Source organism: Rhinolophus sinicus, chromosome 14, assembly GCF_057876585.1.
Source record: "Rhinolophus sinicus isolate RSI-liver-muscle chromosome 14, RSI-T2T, whole genome shotgun sequence".
Classification (NCBI taxonomy): domain Eukaryota; kingdom Metazoa; phylum Chordata; class Mammalia; order Chiroptera; family Rhinolophidae; genus Rhinolophus; species Rhinolophus sinicus.
In genome coordinates this window covers 173418146-173441003 of record NC_142514.1, presented here as the reverse complement: position 1 = coordinate 173441003, position 22858 = coordinate 173418146, and the positions used below count along the sequence as shown (strand labels likewise).

The following is a 22858-nucleotide window of genomic DNA, read 5'->3' as shown; positions in this document are numbered from 1 at the left end:
GGAAAGGCACAAGGCTAGTTCTTAGAGGTCCTTCTCCCAGCAGCACCTGCTGAGCTGAAATTTCAAGAGCCCTTTGGCAGCCTGTCCTGGACATGAGAAACGAAAGCCTGTCTCCAATTTACTCATCGTGTGCCCGCAAAAGCTGGGTGTTGAACACTGGGGCTGTGCCAGGCACTTTAGTGCATTATCTCAACCCACAAATGCAAGCTTGTGCTATGATCCCCATGCTCCCCTGTGGAAACTGAGGTTCTGTGAATTGCCCATGATCCCACAGGAGTCCTAAGTGGCCCGGTCAGGATTGGGGCTACATCCGTTCCAAGTGCCCCCTCTTCCTTTGTGTCTGTCTGTCCCCAAGACATGGCCCCGAGTCCCTGCTCACAGGCATTCAGCTGGCTATTCTCTGCTTGGGGTCATCTCTCTAGAAGCAGCTTGGCTGAGCCCGTCTTGCAGAACAAGGAAGAGAAGGCTGCTGAGGCCAGGAATGGACTGGCAGGGCTGGAGAAAATCTGGGGCTTGGAGATGGCAATCCTCCAGGGCTGCTGTGGGAGTGAGGGAGCTGAGCACAGAGGGACAGCTCCTCCTGTGCGGTGAGGGGTATGTGAGGTGTCTGAAAGGGCAGGCCTAGTGCTGGGGAGTTACACAGAGAGATACAGCTGTGCTGTCCTTTACTAATTAACACAAACACACACACACACACACACACGGAGGATTTATCTCTGCCATCGAGCAAAATACGTAATGGGTGCCCTTTTGCAGTGTTTGTAATGTGTGCCCTTTTGCACACTGACAGGTTCTGGCATGCCCGAGAACCTAAGGCGCCTACTGGTGACGACAGCAGCAACGGCCCTGGGCTGGGGGCTGCCTGTGGCATCCCCTCTCCCTCCTTCAGACATCCCCTTTGGCTAAGAACCCACCAGCCCCTCCTCTAGCCCAGTGAAGCTATTTCATGAGCCTGGCATGTGCCTTCATGATAATGATGTCAGATATCATTTCGGGGGTGGGGTTGGTGGCCAGGCAGGTACAGAGCTAGAGACGTGGTCCTGTCATCTGCTAAGGTGCCCTTCTTTTAGTCACCTCTTTGAGCTGAAATTGACTGGTTCCAAAGGGTAAAAGAGGCAAAGTAACTGCTACTCCTCTAACGTTCAACCCTAATTCATAACTAACTCGTAACTTTATGTAATAAGGCACTGTCAGATTTTACCTTAATCACACAGGCACACGTGCGTGTGCACATGCACACACACACACACACACACACACCTGGAGACCTCAAGCACCCTAACCTCCAGCCACATTGCTCCTTTTGTCAGAAACACTTCCCTGCCTTTGCCCACGCTGGACCCTCGCTGGGAATGCCAGCCCCACCTTCTCCACCAGGCAAACTGCTCTTCATCCTCTAGGAACCAGATTAGGGAGTTCCTTTCTGTAAAGACAGGTCCACACCCACCGTCAGAGTTTGCTGCTCCTCTGTTCCAGCAGCACGTGGTATGCCGTTTGTGATTCTGTTTATTTTCATGTTTATCCTCCCCTTTGGACTGCCCTCCATGAGAGCAGCCACTTAGTGCAGACACAGCTTCTATTGTACACCAGAAACAGAACTGTCTTGTCTTCTGGAGGAAAGAAGGACAGAGCAACAACAATCACAGAACTGAGCCCCTAATGCACGCCAGGCACCTCGCTAAACATATTACAAGCTCAAGCTCATTTCATGATTACTGGAACCTCCTGAGGGAACTGAGGCACAGAAAGGTTAAGTCATTTATCCAAGAGAACACTGCCAGGAAGTAGCCGGGTTAGGATTTGAACCCAGGCCCGTAGGACTGCAAAGGACATGTTCTTTGCCCTGGGTAGACCTGCCTGGCAATGGAGGAGAGAAGATTCCTCAGCCCGAAGGCCCACCTCATGGAGATTGGGGAGGCTTGCTTTGATTAAGTACTGACAGCGGCATTTCCACCAGGTGCAGCATGGAGAAGCAGGCCGATGGCAACACACGGTGTTGCTGGCCGTGCCCACTCCCGGGGTAAACTGTGATAGTTGTCATCCTGGGAAGTGAGCTAACCCTTCTATTCTCCTTCTGGGGGTTCCTTAGTTCACCCACAGTAGCCATCTCCTTTAAGGAGCTTGTTAGCACATCAAAATAGTGCCGTGATTGACTCATTGAAAAATATTTGCAGAGCCCCAAACCTTACACTTGGAGCGAAAGAGTGTGGTTTTTTTAGAAGGCATAAAACATGGCACATGCCATCAAGGAGTTTATCACTAGGAGATTATCGAGCTTGTATTTCTGATTCTACTTGCAAGGCTAATTGCAGAGTGTGCCTTTTTCTCCCTCTCTCTTTTCTCACATCCGATGAATGGTGCTGAGTGCCTATTGGAGGCGGTTAAAAAAACCAAACATCAGATTGTGTCAATTAACATCAACAGAGACACAATCTCCCAGTTGGACAGCAACCAGTGGAAAAGCGGTAGCCACCGTGTGACAAGGCACGGGCACACGTATGCATGTGAGTGTGTGCATGTGTGAGTATGTGTTTAAAACTCCAATTATTGGGCCGGCCCAGTGGCTAAGGGGGTTGGAGCTCCGTGCTCCTAACTCCGAAGGCTGCTGGTTCGATTTCCACATGGGCCAGTGGGCTCTCAACCACAAGGTTGTCAGTTCAACTCCTCGAGTTCCACAAGGGATGGTCGCCTCTGCCCCCTGCAACTAAGATTGAACACGGCACCTTGAGCTGAACTGCCGGATGGCTCAGTTGGTTGGAGCTGGACCTGGAGCTGAGCTGTGCCCTCCACAACTAAGATTGAAAGGACAACAACTTGACTTGGAAAAAAGTCCTGGAAGTACAAACTGTTCCCCCAATAAAGTCCTGTTCCCCTTCCCCAATAAAATCTTTAAAAAAAAAAACCCCAAAAAACAAAAAACTCCAATTATTGACCAGGGAAGTAGAGGTATTTAAACCACATTTGTAGAACTGAAGTCTGTTATTTTGGGGGAAGAGACGGATAGTAACTAAATTATTTAATTATAAATGCCTGCTGGTTTCGTAATATTTAGAAATGACAGTGTTGCTCGTATGTTTCTATTCCTTTAAAATGTAAGAAAAGTGGTATATACCCAAAACATTCGAAAACAGGCACTCAAGTAAAGGTACGCGCATGCCCACAGCAGCACTATTCACAATAGCCAAAGGGTAGAAACAAACCCAAATGTCCATCAACAAATGAATGGATAAACAAATCATGCTATACCCACACAGTGGCATAGTATTCAGCCAGATAAAGGAATGAAGGACAGCTAGATGCTACAGCATGGGTGAACCTCAAAAACATTATGCTAAGTGAAAGACGCCAGACATAAAAGGCTGCCTATTGTAGGAGTCTATTCATGTGAAATACCCAGAAGAGGTAAATCCATAGAGAAAGCAGATTGAGGCACTGGAGGAAGAGGAGAACGGAGAAAACCCGCTTTGTGGGTAAGGAGGCAACTGTTTTAGAATTAGAGAAATGGCTGTACAACATTGTCAATGAGCTGACTGCCACTGAATTGTTCATTTTAAATGGCTGATTTGATGGGATATGAATTTCGCTGCAATAAATTATGATTAGTTTCTTAATTTAAGGAAAACCCGAGCTTTCTTGACGATATGAAGGCAACAGGTGATGTGGGTAAAGCCCTGGGTTCGAGTCAGCCCTGGCCCTACTCTTGTTCTCTCTCTTTCTAACCCTGGGACCTAAGCGATCACTTTTGTGCTCTCTCAGCCTGTTTCCTCTTCTACAGAATGGGGCCTCGCCAAGCTGTGTTGGGGGATCCAGCAGGCACTAGATGGGAAAGATGTTTTGAAAATGTGAGCTGTATGAAGGTAACATTTACGGAGCACTTATGGGTCGAGTTAGTGCACTGAGCACTTCTCACTGTCTATCTCATTCAAACCTCGTAACAAACCCATTTTACAGAAGGGGTAGCTGAAGTTTAAAGAAAATCAGCAGCAGAGCGGATCTCAAGCTCAGACTGCTCTCAACATAACACCACACTACCATGCTGGTTATCCATTGTTCTGGAGAGCTGGGTAAGCTGTGCTCAGCGCATATCGAGATAAACACCAAGCACCAACCCCCTCCAGATTCAGGAACCAACCTCTGCTCCACACTGATGTCCAGCATCAAGCAAGGAACCAGGTCGTCTGCTTCACGTCTCACCAACTGGCCCCCGCTATGGGCTTGTGGCTTTTTGCTTCTCAAATGGCTTCTTCCTGATTTCTTGGCACCCACTGCTGTGAATTTTCCTGAAAGTGAACTTCAAATTCAAATCCTTTTGTTTCAAAAACAACATTGTCGAACAGTCTTCATGTGCTAAGTGCCATACTGGGTCCTGGAGAAGCAGAAGTGGATAAGCCCACGTCCCAGCTTCAAAGAACTCGCAGTAGAGATAACCAGGAAAACCAACGAGTACTTGCAATTATTATAAACTCCGTGACAGACATCTGCTCAGGGCACGCTGGGTGTGTGTCAAAGGAATTCACAGGCAACGAACTCAGTGTGGCATAGTGTCAAGAAAGCAGACTCTGGTTCTAATCTCCTTCTGCCCCAGCTGAACTGTGTGACCTTGGGCAAGTCACCTAACCTCTGCACCTCATTTGTAAAACGAGGCTAACTATGGCTGCCTCAAAGGGTTGTGCTGAGGATGAAATAATTGAGACCATGTGAAGGGCCTTAGAACGAGGCCTGACGCATGGTCATGGCTACATGATTAGCTTTAGCTCTTGTCATTACCATGGCCTCTGCCTGTGTACCATGTAGGCATGGGAAGCGGGTAAGGCACGAAGTTCAAGAAAGACACATGGTGAACCACAATAGATCCAACTGCCAAACTAATTCAGGCCTGTTAGCAAGTGAAAGTCCATGTGGAAATCTGAGCCCTGTACGAGTAAGGGCAATCAGCAGTCATCGCAAACCCTGGTGAGGGAAACATAACCCAGAAGACTGTCCACAAACCCAGGTCCGTTGGGAAGGCGAATATCAGTTTCCAAGAAATGTCAAATTATATCCCCCTCTCTCTGTGTAACTGCCAGGCCCCAGGGAGTAATTTCATGTTCAAATTGCTTTTTAATCCCATGAGATTGCATCCCCTAACCCCCACCCCGTGGTTTCTAGAGGATACCTTTGCACAGTATTACCTGCTCCTCTACGGCTAAGAAAACGTGAAAGTCACGGATCAGGTGATGAGCCCTGGTGTCTCCTTTCTGGAAAGACAGGTGAAATGAAAAGCAGAAGCCTGTGGGAAGCCTGAACCTAGGGGATCCTTCCTTATATACAAAGAGGTATAGGAATTTTCTGCTCAATTTCCGGTCTCCTCTCCTGTACCAGGTCTGTCCAACACCACAGCTCTTCTCTGGATCTAGTTATAGAGACACCAGCCCCAAGAGCGGTAGGAGCAGGGTGCTAAATGGAGCAAGACTGTGGAGGTTTCCAATCTTCCCTCCACCTCTTCTTTTTATAAGACCTTGGTCAAGTTACTTCACCTCTCTGAGCCTCAGTTTCCTCATCTGTAAAATGGGAATAATACCACTTTTCTCATAGGGTTGTTGCAGGAGCAATAAAACTTCAAATGAAGCACGTGGCACATAGTAGAAGCTTACAGAAACAAACAAAAAACCCCAACTAACGCCTCCTGAACTACTAAAACAGTATTTCCTCCTAGTCCCATTCCATTCTCAAACCTACAGGAAGGAGGCTGCTTCCCAGGACACTCCCCAGAGTCAGGCATTCAAGAAGACCCCTCCAGCTCGGAACCCTGGAACCCAGCCAGCCCCACAAGGCCCCGTCTCTGCTGCAACCAGAGTCTGGATCTGTCTTCTCATCTGGATCCCACTGGAGGCACCTCTGGCTTGATAGCCACGTCCAGCCTGTCTCGGCTCTCCCTCTGTGCCAGTGTTCCACACTCCATAGAAACGGTTCCCTAGTGCCACAGGGGATGCCACCAACCCCCAATTTTCAGATGGGGAAACGGATGCTCCAAGGCACTGACTTGCTTGAGGTTCCCAGGCCAGTAGGCAGTGCAGCTGATATGCAAACCCAGTATAAATGCCAGACTCTCTAATCCACTCAACCAGTATCCCCAACCTCGAGTAGCTCCCCTCGCCCACCATAGTGGCCATATCCACACCCCCTACATGCTACCTTCACTCACGTTACCTTACACATATCCCCTCTGGACTATTCTGCTCTGAAACTTCTTTCAAATGACTTCAAACCTACTCAATTTTTAAACTCAACCTTGTCTTAAGTAATACTACCTAGGAAACCATGGGTTTGCTGTGTCAAATACACTTTATCAAATACTCATTCAAATAACAATATAACCATTGAAACGCAAAGTGTTCTAGTTCACATGAGCTCTATGGAAAATCACCTGACATGCCACATGCCACCGATTGTTCATGCACTTCCTCCCTGCTCTGGAAGTGTTGAAGGAACCAGCCTCCCCGTTATGTTTGATTTAGATCTACCCGTTATGTTTCGATTTTTCGACCAATGTTCCAAATACTGTTGGGTTGAGAGTTTGTGGAATGAGAAAGTGTTTGTTAGCCCCCAGACAACTTAGACAGATTTTTATAGTGGAACACATGACACAAAAAGGATACCTTGGACCATTTTCTTTAGCTATCCAAGCAAGTTTCAGGCTGTCCATGCAGACACCACAAGGGCTACAGTTAAGCAGCTACATGTCCTGGGGAAAACCCTGGCTTCTTGGACCCCGACCCTGAACAGGCCGAGTGCAAGTTCAGCTGACATGGGCTTGTTATAAATGAGGCTGGAAAATCCACAACAGAGTCTTACTTATCTTTGGAGACCCCTTCCCCAGCATGGTGCACCCAACAGGCACTTCGTAATTGTTTATGAACTACATATGTTGAACTTCATAAAGTGCAACCACATTTTAAAGGAGGAAGGTGTACTGGGTTGAATAGTGTCAGTTTCCCCAAATCCGTGTCTATGGCAACCTCACAACACGGCCTTATTTGGCAAAAGGGTCTTTGCGGATATGCTCAGTTAGGACGAGGTCATACTAGTTTCGGGAGACTAAAGGAAATGATTGTGTCTTCTAAGAGGTGAAGACACACAGAAAAATAGACATACAGAAGGGAAACGACTATGAAGATGGAGGCAGAGATGGCAGTTGTCAACAGATGGATGTTAACCAATGGTCATTGGTGCCAATTCAACCCCAATAGGAATCCCTTTTTGGGGTGCAGTGAAGAAGGAAACTTGATTCAGTGCAAACAGCTCAGCTGTGATACAGCACGCTGTGGAACAGCTCAATTGTGTTACAGCTCAACTATGAACCAGCATGGCTACAGGGGTGAGACAGCCCTGGGGCGAGGCGGCTATAAACCGAGGAATAGCGACTGGAAGCTGGAAGAGGCAGGTACGATTCCTCCCTAGAAATTTAGAGTGAGCGAGGCCCTTGCCGGCACCTTGATTTCATACTTTTAGCCTCCAGAAATGTCAAAGATTACACTTCTTTTGTTTTAAGGCACTCAGGTTGTGGTAACTTATCATAGCAACCCTTGCAAACTAATACAGAAGGCAAGCATGGAGACCCAGGGAAACCAGGTGGCTGAGCTGAGGTCCCACAACTAAATCTCAGAACTGGAACAAGAACTCAGGCCTCCCAGCCTGGGTCTTGATCTCACCCTGAGAAGGACAGTACTTCCTAGAAGCCAGCAGCCAGAACAAGATGTAAACACCCAGCCCCTAGGCCCCAATGGTCCCTAATTTCGCTTGAACATTGAGAAAAATCCTTGAGATAATAATTGCCTCAGTGGAAGCAGCTTATTTTATTTTTAACTTCTATATCACAAAGAGCTGTGAAAAGTGGCTAGAAACGTCCTTAGCCAGGTCTCTCTGTGTGTTCTGACTGGCTTTTGGGACAGATGCACACATCTGTGGCTCCCATGAGAGCTGGCTTTTTATTCTGCCAAGAACCCCCACCCAGGCATCGATGAGACCCAACCGTCATGAAAAGTGGTGACCAGCACAGTTTCTTCTGGGTAGACATCTCTGGGCTGCTTCGGCCTGTGGTCAGGAAGACCCACGCCCACTACCAAGAGGTCCCAACACGCCCTGCCCCCCAAGGATGGCCGCAGTTTCGCTGCTAAACAGCCAAACCAGGAGAAGGTCTGTAACTTCTCCATAAACTGATTTCTCCCCCTGAGTTTTCACCAGGCAACCCCCGAGAGGCAGGGCTTGTGGCTCTCCCCAGTGTGCTTCAGTGGGGAGAGCCACAAGCCCTGCCTCTTGTAGCTCTCACCTCCACCCCAGAAGTCACTAGGGGAGGGGAGGGGAGTGGTTCTCTTGCTCTCCCTTCTCCCCTACCCACCCTCCTCAGAAATGCAGCCCACTTGTTGTTTTGGGCTGAGGTTTATAAATGCCTTTGGACTTGAAAGAAACATTTAGATCCAAACCTTAAAGATAAACATACCACTGCAAGCATGGCAGCTATCAGAGAGGAGTTCTGAAACCTCAGCCTGCAAAGAATCACTCATCCACTGAACACTGGTCTACAAATATTAGTTAAGGGGCTTCCAAAGGCTAGGCTCAGTGCTGAACTGAGATGAATAAGACCTGCCTCCTTTCCTCCCTCCTTCCCTCCTTCCCTCCTTCCCTGTTTTCCATCCACAAATACTTACTGAGCTCTTCTATTACTGGCAGACACTGTGGTGTACTCTGGGTCCACAGAAGAAGAAGAAAACAACTGGTATGGACCCTGCCTGTGGCCCTAAGTGAATTCAACATCTAGAAGTAGAAAGAGTCAAGGAAGCAGAGTAAAGGTAAATAACAATGTAATCTGATAACAACCATGCAGTCAGGCTCTGGGCTGGCCACATTCTAGTCTTATTTTCAAGGCTCAAATGCTGGTCAAATGTCCATCTGAGTGCTGAGAAAATACTGCTGGAATGAGATTCTGACGCAGGGAGGGAGTAAGAATCGTAAGTGCTTTGCCCAAAGCTGAGTTCCTCTCTCTCTGGCTCTTCCAACGAGCTCCTTCCCTATCCTCTGAATTCCTATCATTTTTCTTAGCAGCCTGAACAATCTCTGAGTTACCTCAGCTCAAAAACTCAGAGACAGTTCTGTTCTTGCCCCATCCAATTCATTCCAAAGTCCTATAGAGTCTCCCATTGCCTCCTGCATCTGCCCCCTTCTCTCTACCCCAGCGTCTCTGCTGCACGAGGCCTGCACCCTGTATTGCTTAGATAGTTGCAGTAGACAAGTCGCTGCCATCTCTTACCTCTTCAGCCCATCCTCTGCACCCCTATCAGAGCAACTAGACCGCTGGCTTGATCCAAAACCTCCAAAGGCTCCCCCAAGGCTGAACAGGTAAGTCCCAAGTTCAGCATTCCAGAACTTGTACAATCTGGCTCCAACCAACCTTTCAGGCTTAATGGTTCACTACTCTGCTACGTGTTCCCAGAATTACCACCAAAAGGTATTATTCCTTCTTTGATGGAAACATACACCCCATGTTTTCCCATGTCCAAGCATTGACAAATGCGGCTGCTCCACCGGGAATGCCTTCCTCCAAACCTCAGCCCTGTAAGGCCACCTCGATAAAGCCTTTCTCCACCCCTCTCCCACTTTTGTCCTCTACAAAGCCTTAACTCTCCTTGTGGATTTTGCTTCTGGCACTATTCAAACTTAAGGGCAGAAACATAGTCATGGGGACCAAGGAATAACCTTTAATGCCTGGTAGGGCCTGGAAAATGTCAAGTACTCAATTGACGGGAGGTAAATAAAATTCCCTCCACGTTGCTCCCCCATACACTACTATCCCACCACTGTCCCTACTGTCAAGGGGTGGGTGCACCAGTTTACCATAGAAGCGCAATGTTACAGTAATAACATTACAAATAATATGAACAAGAACAATAATACAAGTAATGGGTTTGAGCTGACTCAGGGGAGGGCTTCCCTAGTAAAGCCCTCAGTGTAGTTTTCCCTCACCGTTTTTTCTTCTCTCCCATTATGTTGGGAAACCAGTCTCAACAAACTGAGGGCTTTGAAACCAGTCTCAACAAACCTCCCAGCTATATGCTCGGGTCCCCCCACCATCTGTAGCCCCCCCACCCCCCACCCTCCGCAGATCCTCAACCACCTCTTCCCTGGGTTCTTAAGTCCCGACAAATGTGTGTGTGTGTGTGTGTGTGTGAGTGTTTATATGTGTGTGTATAAGTGTGTCTGTGGGGGGCCGTGCACAGTGCCCATGCCCCAGCCGGTCCTTCCTGGGGGGCAGTCCTGTTCTATCTCCATTATCTGGTCTCTTGGTTCCGGCTTTGGCCCCTGTCATCCATTTTCTATGCAACAGCCAGAGATTTACTTAAAATGCAAATTAGAACTTCAGAGCTCCTCTGCGAAAATCCCTTGGAAGGCTTCTCATTGCACTTGGAATAAAATCCAAACTCTTCAAAGGCCTGCCGTCCCCACCCCACCCACCCCTCTCACTTTATCTCCCAGTGCTCTGCCTACCCGTCCAGCCACATCTAGCATTGCTTCTTGGGGTCCCTGAACACAGCTTTGTGTTTGCTGCTCCTTCTCCCAGAGGGTTCCTAACCCGTCAAAGACCTTTGCGGACCTGCCCAGGGACTTGCTCCCAAATAACCACCTACTGCCTTTTCCACCGGGTGAGGGACCACCCCCATGCTAATGAGAGAGTTTACATAGAAGACGGGAGGAGAGGGGGATCTGTCTTTGTCCACCACTTGACTGGCTGCTAAGAATGAATTATCATCAAGGTTTTCAAGTCTAGAGTGGGTCACCTGGCCTGGGTTCAAATCCCAGTCCTATCTCTTAGTGTAATCTGGGCAGTTACTCCATCTTTCTGTGCCTCAGTTTCCTCGTGTATAAAAGAGGAATGAAGATGGAAGCTCCTCTTCAGATGAGCGTTAAAATGAGCTCGTAAACGAGACACTGCCACACAGGGCGCTGTGCACCCTCAGCAAGTGCTGCTACCACTGGAGATTTCCCACCGGACCAGGGGTCTCCGAGCCTGCCATGCCCTAGGTCTGGCTTACAAAGAGCCCTGATCACCCCGCAGACCTCACCCCTCTGGCACAGAGCGGCCCCTTCACCCGTGGAACTTCCCTCCTTCACAGTCACATCAGAGTCCGGGGTGGGCCCCTCAGGTCTGCAGGGGGGCAAACAGCTCTCAGGACTGGAGTGCGGACAGGGGTTTGGGATATGGCCCCAAGTCACGCGGCAGGAAGAAACCTAGCCAGCCTCTAATCTGGACTCCAGTGCCTGGGGTGGTGACAAAGCAGGTTTCCCCAGGCTGGTGGCCCCTGGAACACGTCTTGAAAAGGCATGCTGCCTTCTCCAACCCCCCACTTGGCACCCCACGGGCCTCTTTCCCACCCTGGCCAGGGACAACTTCACCTGAGTTTCCCCTTCATTTGTGGAGATGGGGAGCGGGCCCGGGACTTTGGGAAGCATAGTGGGGCCCTTCTGGCCAGAGCCAGCCAGAGAAATAAAAACCTTCTGTGGGGAGGAAAGCAGGGCTTCTCCAAGGCCTAGAGCCCGAGAGTTATTCAGCTCCTTCCTTTAGATAAATAAGACTCAATAGCCCTGTCTTGTAAAGGTGGCCGAGAAGGTCCAGGGAGGTTAAACGCTGGTCCCACAGCCACTTGTTGTGCAGCCAAGGAACCTGCAGCAACAGCATCACCCACCTGCATGGAGGCAGCACAGGGCATGTGCCGGGCACCCTGTATGGATGACCTGGCCCCTGGCACTAGAACCATTATGATGGCTGTTCTGCAGGTGAAGAAACGGGGGCTTTGAGCAGGGAACGCTGGAGGTAACTTCAAACCAGACAGTTCCTTCTGTCTTCCATACTCTTAACCGCCGCCCTGAGGCAGCAACTCCTGGAAATACTTTTCCTTTTTCCCCACTATGCCCCAAAGCTGGTGTTGCTTCTCCAGATGCCATATGCACACCGTTTTATTCCCCAGGTATTTACTGGGTGCCTTCCCTACGCCAGGCTCTGTGCTAGCAGACAGGGACACACCAGGTAACAAAGCCAAGTCAACACTGAGAGGCAGACGGAAACAGACAAACCATGTAAGAACCGTGCGTTGTCCTCAGTTCTGTAGAGGAAGCAAGAGGGGGCTATAGAGGAGAATGAAGCTAATATTTTCTTTCAGAGAAAGCTTTTGTGAGGAGGCTAACATGTAGTTTATGGTTTTCACTGATGCTTTGGGGAATATTCAAACATACACACAAACAGAGAGGCTACCACAAAGAACCCCCAGGTACCAACCCTCAGCCTCAGCAATCCTGCCAATCTGATTCTGATGCTATTTAAAAAAATAAATGAAAAAGCACATGGAGTTTTAAAAGAGTCGGACCGGGGGTCAAAAGATCTGAGGTTTGGTTCTGGCGCCACTGTGGACGGGCTGTGTAGCCCAGGGCTGTAGGTCAGGCCCCTGCAGCCCGCAGCTGAGGCGGGGTCCCTGCATGGCAGAGAGCAGTTATAGCCTTCCGGAAGTTTCCTTGTCCCAGGAGACGGCCTTCCCGGCAGACACTGAGCCTCTGTGGGGAGAAGCTCTGCAATTAGCCCTGATTTATGATCTGACAGACTGCCTGAGAAGTCCTTGCCCACTCCCACCCCCAATCCTGGGCAGCCCCTCTCTAGGGAAGGGGCCTGAGGGATATCTGGCCCAGGAGGGGAGACCAGAAACTTCTGCAGACAGGTGTCACCCAGAGTCCTGATGGACAGCCCCGGAAGAGGCTCCTCGAAGAGATCAGTTGCAATTGTACTTTGAGCAAAGCTTCCCAATGCTGTGCCAATACAAGTCCATTGGTCAGTCCAGAAAAGCCCAGACCAGGTGGCCGGCTCTCACAGACAAAGGGGCGGGTCCAGACCTGGTCACTGGTCTCTTGCATTAATTAGACTTTCATTCACAGCACCCAAATTGTGTTGACACTGAGCTGCAGGCTTCGGTGAAATTCAACGGAGCCAGAAGAAGTTCCAAACCCAGACCAGCAGGATGCACGAGCTCTGGGTCCTCTGGTGATTCCTTTCACTTCTCAGAACCTCAGTTTTTCCATCATCGAAACAGGTGTTGTAATACCTGTGTGGTCATCCTGAAGACTGTGATCTACAAGTGTGTCATGAATCTTAAAGTGCGTGCCCTGGGGAGAGGTTGTTCTGGTGGCAGAGAGAATGCCCGGTTCACAAACACTTGCTAATTAAGCCCTCTGGTAACCGCAGTGGATGGCTAAGAGCAGCCCTGAAAGCAGCCTGCCTGGGTTCCAGTCCTGACTCTGCCATTTGCTGACTGTAACCCTGGGCAAGGGGCATCATGCCTTCTGCCTCAGTTTCCTCTCTAGCAGCAACCTCATGGGGTTGTTGTGACCCCGTAGATCTCAGCCGGCACATGATAAACACTCAATAAATGCTACTCCTGACCACTGGCCTGGCGGTGGTCATCTGTCTGCTTCCCCAGCCGCGGTGCTCCCTCCTGACCCTGGGGAAAGGGACAGACTCCTGGGGCTGAGAAAAATCCCTCTCCCCACCAGACCGGTTTAGTCTGGTTTCCCAAGGGGACAAGGTTCAGGGCGGTCTTGGGCAAGGCTGAGGAATGTTCCACAGGGCCCCTCGGGAGGGGGCAGGAGGGGTCCATAGCCTCACAAGGGTCCCATTGTGTCTTCTCCGCCCTGGCAGCCCCCACAGTGGCCCAGTCTCTGGGGAGCTCCAGAAGAACAAAAACTGAAGGAGGGGAAGGGTGAGGAGGGGGACACAGCGGCTGGGACAGAGCCTGGGAGAGGGGCGGAGGGGGTAGGGGAGAGGGAGCTCCCATGCCAAATCACAAAGGTCAGGGTGGGAGGTGGGGGTGCACTGCGCTGGCCTCCCCTGGTCGACCCCAGTCCCACTCAATTCGACAAGGAGGTACACAGTAGACTGAAAAGCAGGACAGGGCCACGCCTGGACAGGGCTAAATAAAAGTCCTTTATTTGCCTTAATATCCCTTAAACGCACAAACTTGAAACCCTAAACCCTCCCTCTCTATTTCTTTTGGATGTGGCTGTGCCTGGCAGAGCTTCTCCCTCTTGCCTGAGCTCCTGACCAAAATTATACCAGTTTCCTGTTTAAAACTCTCTAATTCCATGGGCTTCTGAGCCGCTCAGCCCTGGCTCCAGGATGGCTGAGGGCAGGGTGGGAGGTGCGCTGCCCAGAGGAGGCCAGACTCAGGCTAGCAATGCACAGGCTGCATTGGGGGGCCTGGAGCTCCCCGGAGACTGGGCCACTGTGGGGGCTGCCAGGGCGGAGAAGACACAGGGTGGCTCAGCCGGGGTCCAGGATGGATGGTGGAGGGTACTCAGCCCCTAGCAGGATAGGGTATTGGTTAGGGGCTGGGGGAGGGGGACTCTGGAACCTTCCTACATTCTCGTTCTGCTATTTCCCAGCTGTGTGACCTTGGATAAGCCACCTAATCCTGCCAATGCTCGCTTTCCCCATCTGTAAAATAAGGATAGCCACGACAGTGCCCATGTCAGAGCGCTGCTAGGAGCTTTCAATGACAAACGCACGGAAACTGCGTACAACAGTGCCTGGCCCAGGGTGAGGACTGAGAAGGACTAGCGTTATTATGATGCTAATGCTGCCAGAACAATCCTCAACCCCAGAGAGAGATTTCCCAAGAGCTAAGTGTGGGAGGGCACTCTGGCCCTCTGACCCTCTGCAGTGACAGCCAGCAACTGAGCTGATATGAGGGGGGCTGGCCTGAGAGCCTTTTTTGAAGTGTGTTCAGATGTTAATAAGTAAACCAGCAAGGGGAAAACAAAAAAAGGCTCTGTGATCACTGAAGTCTGGGACATGCTGGCTTCACCCAAGTTAAAGAGGCTCTTTCGTGTGGGATTTAGCAGAGCCTTTCTTTGACCCAATGTGCATCTTGAATCTCCAGAAAGGGAGGCAGAATCCATGCTGGTTCTCAGACCTCTCTGCTGCACAATCATTTAGGGCCAAGGGTTAGTGTTCTGTGTCATCCACTTAGGGAAAGGCTGGATGCTGTTCCGCCTTCGGCATGGGAGTATCAGTAATTCCTCCTTTCATTTGTTCACACTTTCATCTCTTCCTGAGTCCTTTTCCCCTCTCTTGTGTACATACGCACCCCACAAACCATTCCTGAGAACCTCATCCTGTCAGGTCCTGTACGAGGCATAGGGGCAATAAAATGATGAGTCTGCGCAGAAACGGTCCTTAAGAATCTTTAGTCTTATCAGGGAGCCGTTGCGGGTGTGTCTGCCTCCTTATTTTCATTAACGGGAGGACTCTTCGCCCAGATGTTCAGCCCCAAAATCTTTTAGTCACTCTCCATCCCTCTTAGCCATCATCCCTCATATCCACAGCAAATCCCACCCAGTCTACCCCAAGATATGCCCCACATCCAACCACCACTCACACGTCTAACTACTGCTGCACCGCTCCCAGCCCCCATCATCTCTGACCTGGATGCAGGTGCCTTCTCACTGATTTTCCACTCCCACTCTTGCCCCACCCGTCTTCTCCGCAAAGTTCAATGCAATTAGATCATACCACTCCCCTGCTTAAAATGGTCTGACTGCTTCCTCTCCCAAAAACCAAACTCTTTGCTCTGTCTTCCAAAGACCCCCACAATCCTACCTCGCTCACCAACTTGCACACTCCCCACCTTGTCACTCACTGTCCTCCACCCACGATGGATTCCTTTCAGATGTCACCCCTGGGCCTTTGTACGTGCTGGTCCCTCCGCCTGCAATGCTCTTCCCCTGGAGCTTCACACAGACGTCAGGAGTCTGCCTAATTGTCTCCCTTCTCAGTGAGGCTTTCCCTGACCACCCCATCCAAAGTATCTCCTCCCATCCCAACCAGTCGCTATCACATTTCCCTGCCTGCTTCCTGCACAGCACTACCTCCACTTGCAAGTTTTATATTTAGTGTGTGTCCTTGTTTCTTTTCCCTCTCCTAGAACTGGAAGGTAAGAAGCTCCCTGAGGGCAGGAGCGTTCTCTTATGCATTGTTCTAGTCTCAGTACACAGAATAATGCCTACCTATGACAGGGGTTGCAGAAGCATTTGCTGACAGGATGAGTGAAGGCAAATGCTCAGTAGAGAGTGGCAGGGACAGTCACTGGGCTGTGGCATCACTGAGTACGGTCCCTGATCCTGGTCCAACCAGGGAAACACTCCTGCACATCGTCACTCCCAGGCCTGAGGACCAGACTCAGGCTCCGCCTCCTGAGCCAACAGCCAGAAGTCTGCCCACTTGGAAAGCAGCAGCTGAGATGTACTGTGCCAAATGCTGTGCAAGGCACTTTTACGCACAGGAAGTAGCTTTAAAATAGCTTCATGTCAACCCTGAGAGGTAAGTTTCTTCCCCCTAATTATAGCTAAGGTTACACCACCAGTCCTTAAAAGAGCAGATTACCAACAGGTCTTTCACTCCAAAACCAGTCCACCATTGACCATCGGAGGCTATGAGGAATGAATGAAGGAATGAATGAATGAATGAACCTCCCACGCTGCCAAAACAGGGAGGGAAACAATGGTGGCTGCGGAGGCCCCGCCCCCCAGAGCCTTTTCTCACTCCCCTCACCTGGCCCCTTAGGCCCTCCTCCCTTATTCCCTAACCCCTGACCCCTCAGGGCACAGCAGGGGCTCAAATGTCCAGAGTCTGGTTTGTGAATTCACAGGCCATGTGCCTTCAGAAAAGTCAACTTCTTGGAGACTCTGTTTCTCATCTGTGAAATGGGCAGGTGAGCCTTGCTGTCTACCCTCTGTGAGGTAAGCTGACAGCACAACATGCTTGGCAGACGTGAGGGGTTATTATGGGGGACTTCCTCGTGGCCTTAATGAGCAAGTCTTCCCAGGAATACCTGCACTGGAAAGGATACCGACGGCAATGCTCATCCCCAAAGGAAGACCCTCCGGTGGTAGAATGTCAGGTCTGGTGACACCTGCTCAGAGGGGAGGATGCTACCTCATGAGAAGCCCCCCAGCCATGGCCCTGAGGACACCCCAGTCCTGACCACACCCTCCAAGCCAGTGTCTCCAGTGACAGATAGCTTGAGAAAGCCCTTGCAAACCTAGGCTGGGGCTCAGGAACATGCATGTTAATGAATGCCCAGCACGTGGGTTGGGGACGGGGGACAGAAGAGGGGTGAGTGGGCTTGCACTGGGCTGGCGTCACCAGGTCTATGGTTTGCTTTTTGCTGTGTGACCGAGGCTATCCCTGACCTCTCTGGTCACTATTTCTCTCATGCATGCAGCAAGGGTTCAAGACGAGTCCTCACCAACATTCTGCCTACCCTGACATTTCAGGTTCCATTGTGGGCACGGTAAGCAGGCCACACCCCCAGAGGGCAGGCAATAAAACCCAAAGAGGAGTGGCCCAGCCTGAAACAGGGAGGGTGGCTAGGGGCCCCCACAGGACCCTGAGCACTGGGTTCTTGTTATCTATCTCCGTGGAGTGAAAATAAAGTACTTCTTCAGTGATGGCGGAGGAACTCCTAGGGCGGGGTTGGGGGCAGAGGACTCTGACATTCATTTCCCAAGAATCAGCAAAAAAAACATAAAAGCTGAAAACAAATCTCTTATTCCATGCTTCCTCCACTGCACGAAATACACACCTCTGGGTCATTTGCCAGTGAACTCTGGAGCATGAGCATAAATAATTAAAATGACATTACAGTTGTCAAAATAAATTAGCAAAGACCCAGGAGCTTCCATGTTCTTCTCCTCCTCTCCGTCCTGGGAGTTCTCGGATGGCTACTCTGCAAAAGCTGATGATCACGGCCGAGAGTCTCCTGGACACTGAGGCCAAGGAATGAGATGCAGCTGTGATGCGGGCAGGGCAGGAGGGGTGCCTGACGGGGTGGGGGACACAGGAGGACTCGTCGGTGCGGATGCAGCCGTGCGCAGCCTTGGGGTTTGGGGTGGACGGGGCAGGTGACAGGCCAGGTCTGGGGCTATGACTCCACATTCAGCAGGCCTGAGAACAGGGGCTCTGCTGGGTCCCAGGTCACTCCAGAGTCGCAGAAGGCCCTTGGAGCAAGAGTGCAGTGGGCTCCGAGCACAGAGGTAGCCCCACGTCTCTCAACTAAGAAAATCGGTGCATCCCCCGGCTTCACACCCTAAGGCCCCAAACCCCGTGGGAAGTAATCGCCCTCTTCCTATAGTAGAAAATGGAGTCTCAGGCCCCAGGCCCTCAGACAACCAGAAACGGCAGGAGTAAGGAGGTGGTAATTACCTGGTGCAAAGCTACTGGAAGTTTGTGCATATCTGACCTTCACACCTGTGCCACAGGTGGCTACCGCCATCGCCCGTTGGGACTATTGCAGTAGTAGCCCCCATCTGGTCTCCTGCCGCACCACTGCCTTACCGTTTGGCAGATTGAATGAGTGAGTGGATGCAGGACTATCGTTGTACCCATTTTACAGATGAGGAAGCTGAGGTGTAGAGAAATCATCAGGCCCACGTTTACTAGGGTGAGTAATGGGACACTGGATTTGAACGCAGGCAGAATGGCTCCGGGGCAGACATCTTAAACATCGTCTGATGCCAACATCAGAACCAGGGGACTAGGCAGCAGCATCCTCTGGATGACGTCAAACACTTCTCACTGGTGCGGGCCAGTGAGGAAAGAGCAGTCCCAGCAGAGAAGTAGCTGGTGTGAGGCCAGGAACTGGTCCAGCGTAGAGTGTGCGAGGGGAAGGTGATGAAGATGAGGTTGGCAGGAGCCAGCCCCCAGTGAGGAGCTTAAATCTGATTTGAAATGTGATGGGAAGACCCTGGGAGGGTTCCAACGGCAGATATAGCAGCAGCTCTTAGGCATGTGGACTTGGATAATGCCAGTTTTTGCCTAAAGCCAGTTATGACCTCTCGTTCATGCATAAACCAAAGTGGCACCATTTCCCCCATTGATTCAGTTATTAATAATGTTAATAACTAGCATTTATTAAGCACCTGTGTGCCAGGCACTGTGCTGAGCATTATCACATATGTTCATCATATTAAATCCTCACGCCTACCCCATGACACCGGTACTATCGTTATTACCCCATTTTACAGATGGAGAAACTGAGGCTCCAAAAGGTTAACAGCTTGTCCAATATTCCAGCCACTGGAACAGCCAGAATCTGAACCTGTGTCTGTCCGATTGCAAAGCCTGAGTCTGAACTCTATACACACACACACACACACACACACACACACACACACACTCTCTCTCCCTGGGTACACTAGGTAGGGACAGAATTGGTAGAGTCTAAAGGGCTGCAATTTCTCATACAAAAGTTGACCATGGCTTTCTCTTTCTTCCTCTTGCCATGTGTCCAGAAGATGGGGTGCACAGGAAAGGAGCCCTGCTTCTCCTTCCTCTAATGGTACACATTCATTCCCGGATAATGCAATCAGAGCTCAAGGATTAATGGACGTGGCTCTTGCTTTCAAGTCCCACCCGCTGACAGATCGCCTAATTCCCCCCCTGTTCCTGAATCTTTCAGAAAAAAATACAGGCGGCTTGCTTATCTTAGTGTGGGGTTGCCGTGGAAACTGCATCCCTTGTGAGATGCACTGTCATAACATTTCAGTGCTGTTCGGAACACTTAAAGACACAGCCTCCTCCTCTTTGGTCCTCAGTCCATGGGCAGTTGTCAAACGGTTGGGGCGGGGGTGGGAAGGAAGCATGGTGGCAGGCAAAGAACTGGGAGGACCCCTGCTTTGAGAAATGTCGGCTCTCATCCTTCTAGGGTCACCTGGTGCCCCACAAGTGACAGGGAGGCTTAGAGAACAAACATTCTTCAAGTGGCTTTGAGGCCAGGCAATGGGTCTGCTTGGGTTATTTGTAATGAATCCACCAGCGTGCCCACGAAGTTGGCACTATTATGATCCTCGTTTTACAGAAGAGGAAACTGAGGCGCGAGGAGGTGAGGTCATTGTGAACACTGGTGGTGCTCTGGGAGACCTCTCATTCTGGTTTTAGTATTCAAAGTCTCACATCCCAGAAAACCCTTGGGTCCCTGGCAAACAGGGACGGTGGGTCACTTTAGCTTCGTCCATGTCCCCCCAGCGAGTCGGAAGTGCTCTGAGCCACATACCTTCCTGCCAGGTGGCCCTGGGCCAGTGACTGACAGGGGCGGGTGTAGAGAATCCCCCATTCCCTCGCCTCAATTGAGGACAAGCTCTGAGCTCCCCTGTGGGGTAGAGCCGAAGCCCCCTTCTGCTGGACTGTGCCTGGGATCCCCTTTCCTCACTGTCTTCCCCACTTCCTCACCGAATCCCTCTGGGAGCAGGTCCTTAACAAATCACTTGCACAGGAATCCTCCCCTCAGAGCTGGCTCCTGGGACAGCCTGACCTCAGGTCACACAGTCGGACGTGCTGGAGCTCTTCCCATACCTGGCCCCGGCTCTCATGACTTCCCCACACCCTTCCAAAGCCTGGACTTGCAGCCACACTGAAAGATGGCGCTTCCACTCGGCCATGCTCTCTTGCACCTCTGGGCTTGGCACGTGCCTCTTGTCAGTGCACTCTGCTCGACGCCTCCTTCCCAGGCTGCTTCCTGGGCAGAGGTCCACTCAGCCTTGCAGAGCTAGCTGAGGCATCGCCTTATCTGGGCGGCCTTCCCTGGTTGCAGCCATCACTGAAGGGGCTCAGAGGGGCACAGGCACCTCATTGTTTCTGCATCACCCCCACCCAGCTCCCCCAAAGCCCCAGCATGGACAGGATGTACTTGATGTCCCAGAGCCTGCTGTGAGCCCCCCCTGTCCCCCAGGGCAGGCACCCACCTTCATCTCTGCATCCTCACCCCCCACTCAGGGGGAGTCACTGGGGAAGCGCTAACCAACACTGAAGGAGCAAATGAAAGCATTTACGCACTTACGCTGTGCCAGGTAGTCAGTAAGAAAACCCCCCAGTCTAAGGAGGCTTGCAAGGCCCTCCATGGGGGTTCCTGGCTGTCTCCCTCCCCCTTCTATTCACCTCCCCCCCCATCACTGTGCTTCAGTCCTGGGGCTCGCCGGCCCATCACGGCCCCAAGCCCTTGATGCATAAGCTTCCCTCTGTCTGTAGTTGTCTTTGCCACAGACGCTCCGGGCATATTCCCTCACTTCCTCAAGTCTCTGCTTACACGTCAACTGGAGAGGTCCCCCGACCTCTATCAGCTTCTCCCATCATTGCTCACTGAATTTCTCATTACCTTAAACATATAGTTACTTATTTAAAATATATGAGCCAATAATAATAGATATTTAATTATATGCATACAATTCACATGAACTGTATATTTAGTTGTCTCTCTCTCCCACTAGAGTGTAAGCTCCACAAGGGAGAAAACTTTGTCTACTGCTATAACCCCTGTACCCAGAATAGTGTCTGCAGCATATTGGAAGGGCTCAATAAATATTTCTGAATGAATGAATCAAATGCCTGCCCCCCACTGACAACGTTGGTGCTGTTACAAACCAAAGTTCACTGGGCTGGATGACCTGCCTAAGGCTGTACGGCCGCCGAGAACTGGGGGTGCGCTGAGCTCCACCGCTGCCGGCCTTGATGGGGAACCCTCTCCAGCGGCACCACACCCTGCATGCTGCTCCCAGTCCCCTCGTTCTAGAGCAGACACGCAAACTTTGGTGACGGGCTCCTCTGTGGCTGGGGATGCAGAGGGTCAGGAGGAGGAGGTGGCCCACAGAAGAGGGGACTAGGCTGCGCCCCTCTTGGGGACCAGGACGAGGTGGGGCTGGTGGCCACACGGGCAGTCATTACTCAGAATGGAAAGACGCTTCCACCAGCTCCTTCACTACGGCCAAGGCTTCCAGCCTCCCCACACGGGAGGTCCAGATGGAAGCTCTCCAACCTCCTCAGGGGACCCAACATGGCCATTATTCAACATATAAGCCCATTACTTCAAAAGTTTGAAGGGAGGGGCCGGCCCGGTGGCTCAGGCGGTTAGAGCTCCATGCTCCTAACTCTGAAGGCTGCCGGTTCGATTCCCACATGGGCCAGTAGGCTCTCAACCACAAGGGTGCCAGTTCAATTCCTCGACTCCCACAAGTGATGGTGGGCAGCGCCCCCTGCAACTAGCAACGGCAACTGGACCTGGAGCTGAGCTGTGCCCTCCACAACTAAGACTGAAAGAACAACAACTTGAAGCTGAACAGCACCCTCCACCCCTAAGATTGAAAGGACAACAACTTGACTTGGAAAAAAAGGCCTAGAAGTACACACTGTTCCCCAATAAAGTCCTGTTTCCCTTCCCCAATAAAATCTTTAAAAAAGGAAAAAAAAAAGTTTGAAGGGAAATTATTATGGATGCATTTCAGGCATAGCTCCTCTTTCCCCACAAAGGTGAGAAAACCAGGGGCCAAACGAGACTGGTCCCGTGGCTCACACCCCAGACCCAGGCTGGAGTCCGCAGTGGCCGAGTGCCACGCCCAGGGCTCTTCCCAACTGGCGCTGCCTCCATACCTGTGGAATAGTTCAGCAGTGAAAGAACACAGGTGAAGGGAGGAAGCCATCCCAGACCCGGTTTCCAAAAGCTTACAGGGAATGGAGTCATTCAGAAGCCTTGGGGATGCAGGAGGCTGGTGCCTTCCGATGGGGACCAAGGGCGCCTCCATTTCCTGAGAGCCTGGACAAGGGTCTCTGGAGAAACCCTGTACTAGATGCCCCCAGGATAATGCGGGGCCCAAGCAGAATAAAAACTCCTGCCTCAGACCACACAAAAAAATGTCATTTCCTAAAGGGACCACAAGAGGAAGCTGACTTTAGGATGATTGCCAGGTCATCCTGTCCCAGATGCCATTCTGTTGTCACCCATCATGCACCGGGCCC

General features: G+C 51.0%; 1 protein-coding gene across 4 annotated transcripts in view; it reads right to left on the bottom strand.

The window, feature by feature from the left end:
- The window catches only part of TSPAN18 (tetraspanin 18), a 181034-nt gene that overhangs the window by 99916 nt on the left and 58260 nt on the right, over positions 1 to 22858 (bottom strand). The window contains exon 1 of one of the 4 annotated variants that reach the window (XM_019746425.3): positions 8688 to 8781. The exons of the other annotated variants lie outside the window; for them this stretch is intronic. The gene's annotated coding sequence lies outside the window, so the exon portion shown is untranslated. Of the gene's footprint in view, positions 1 to 8687; positions 8782 to 22858 lie in introns of those variants that run through there. 4 annotated transcript variants of the gene reach the window in all.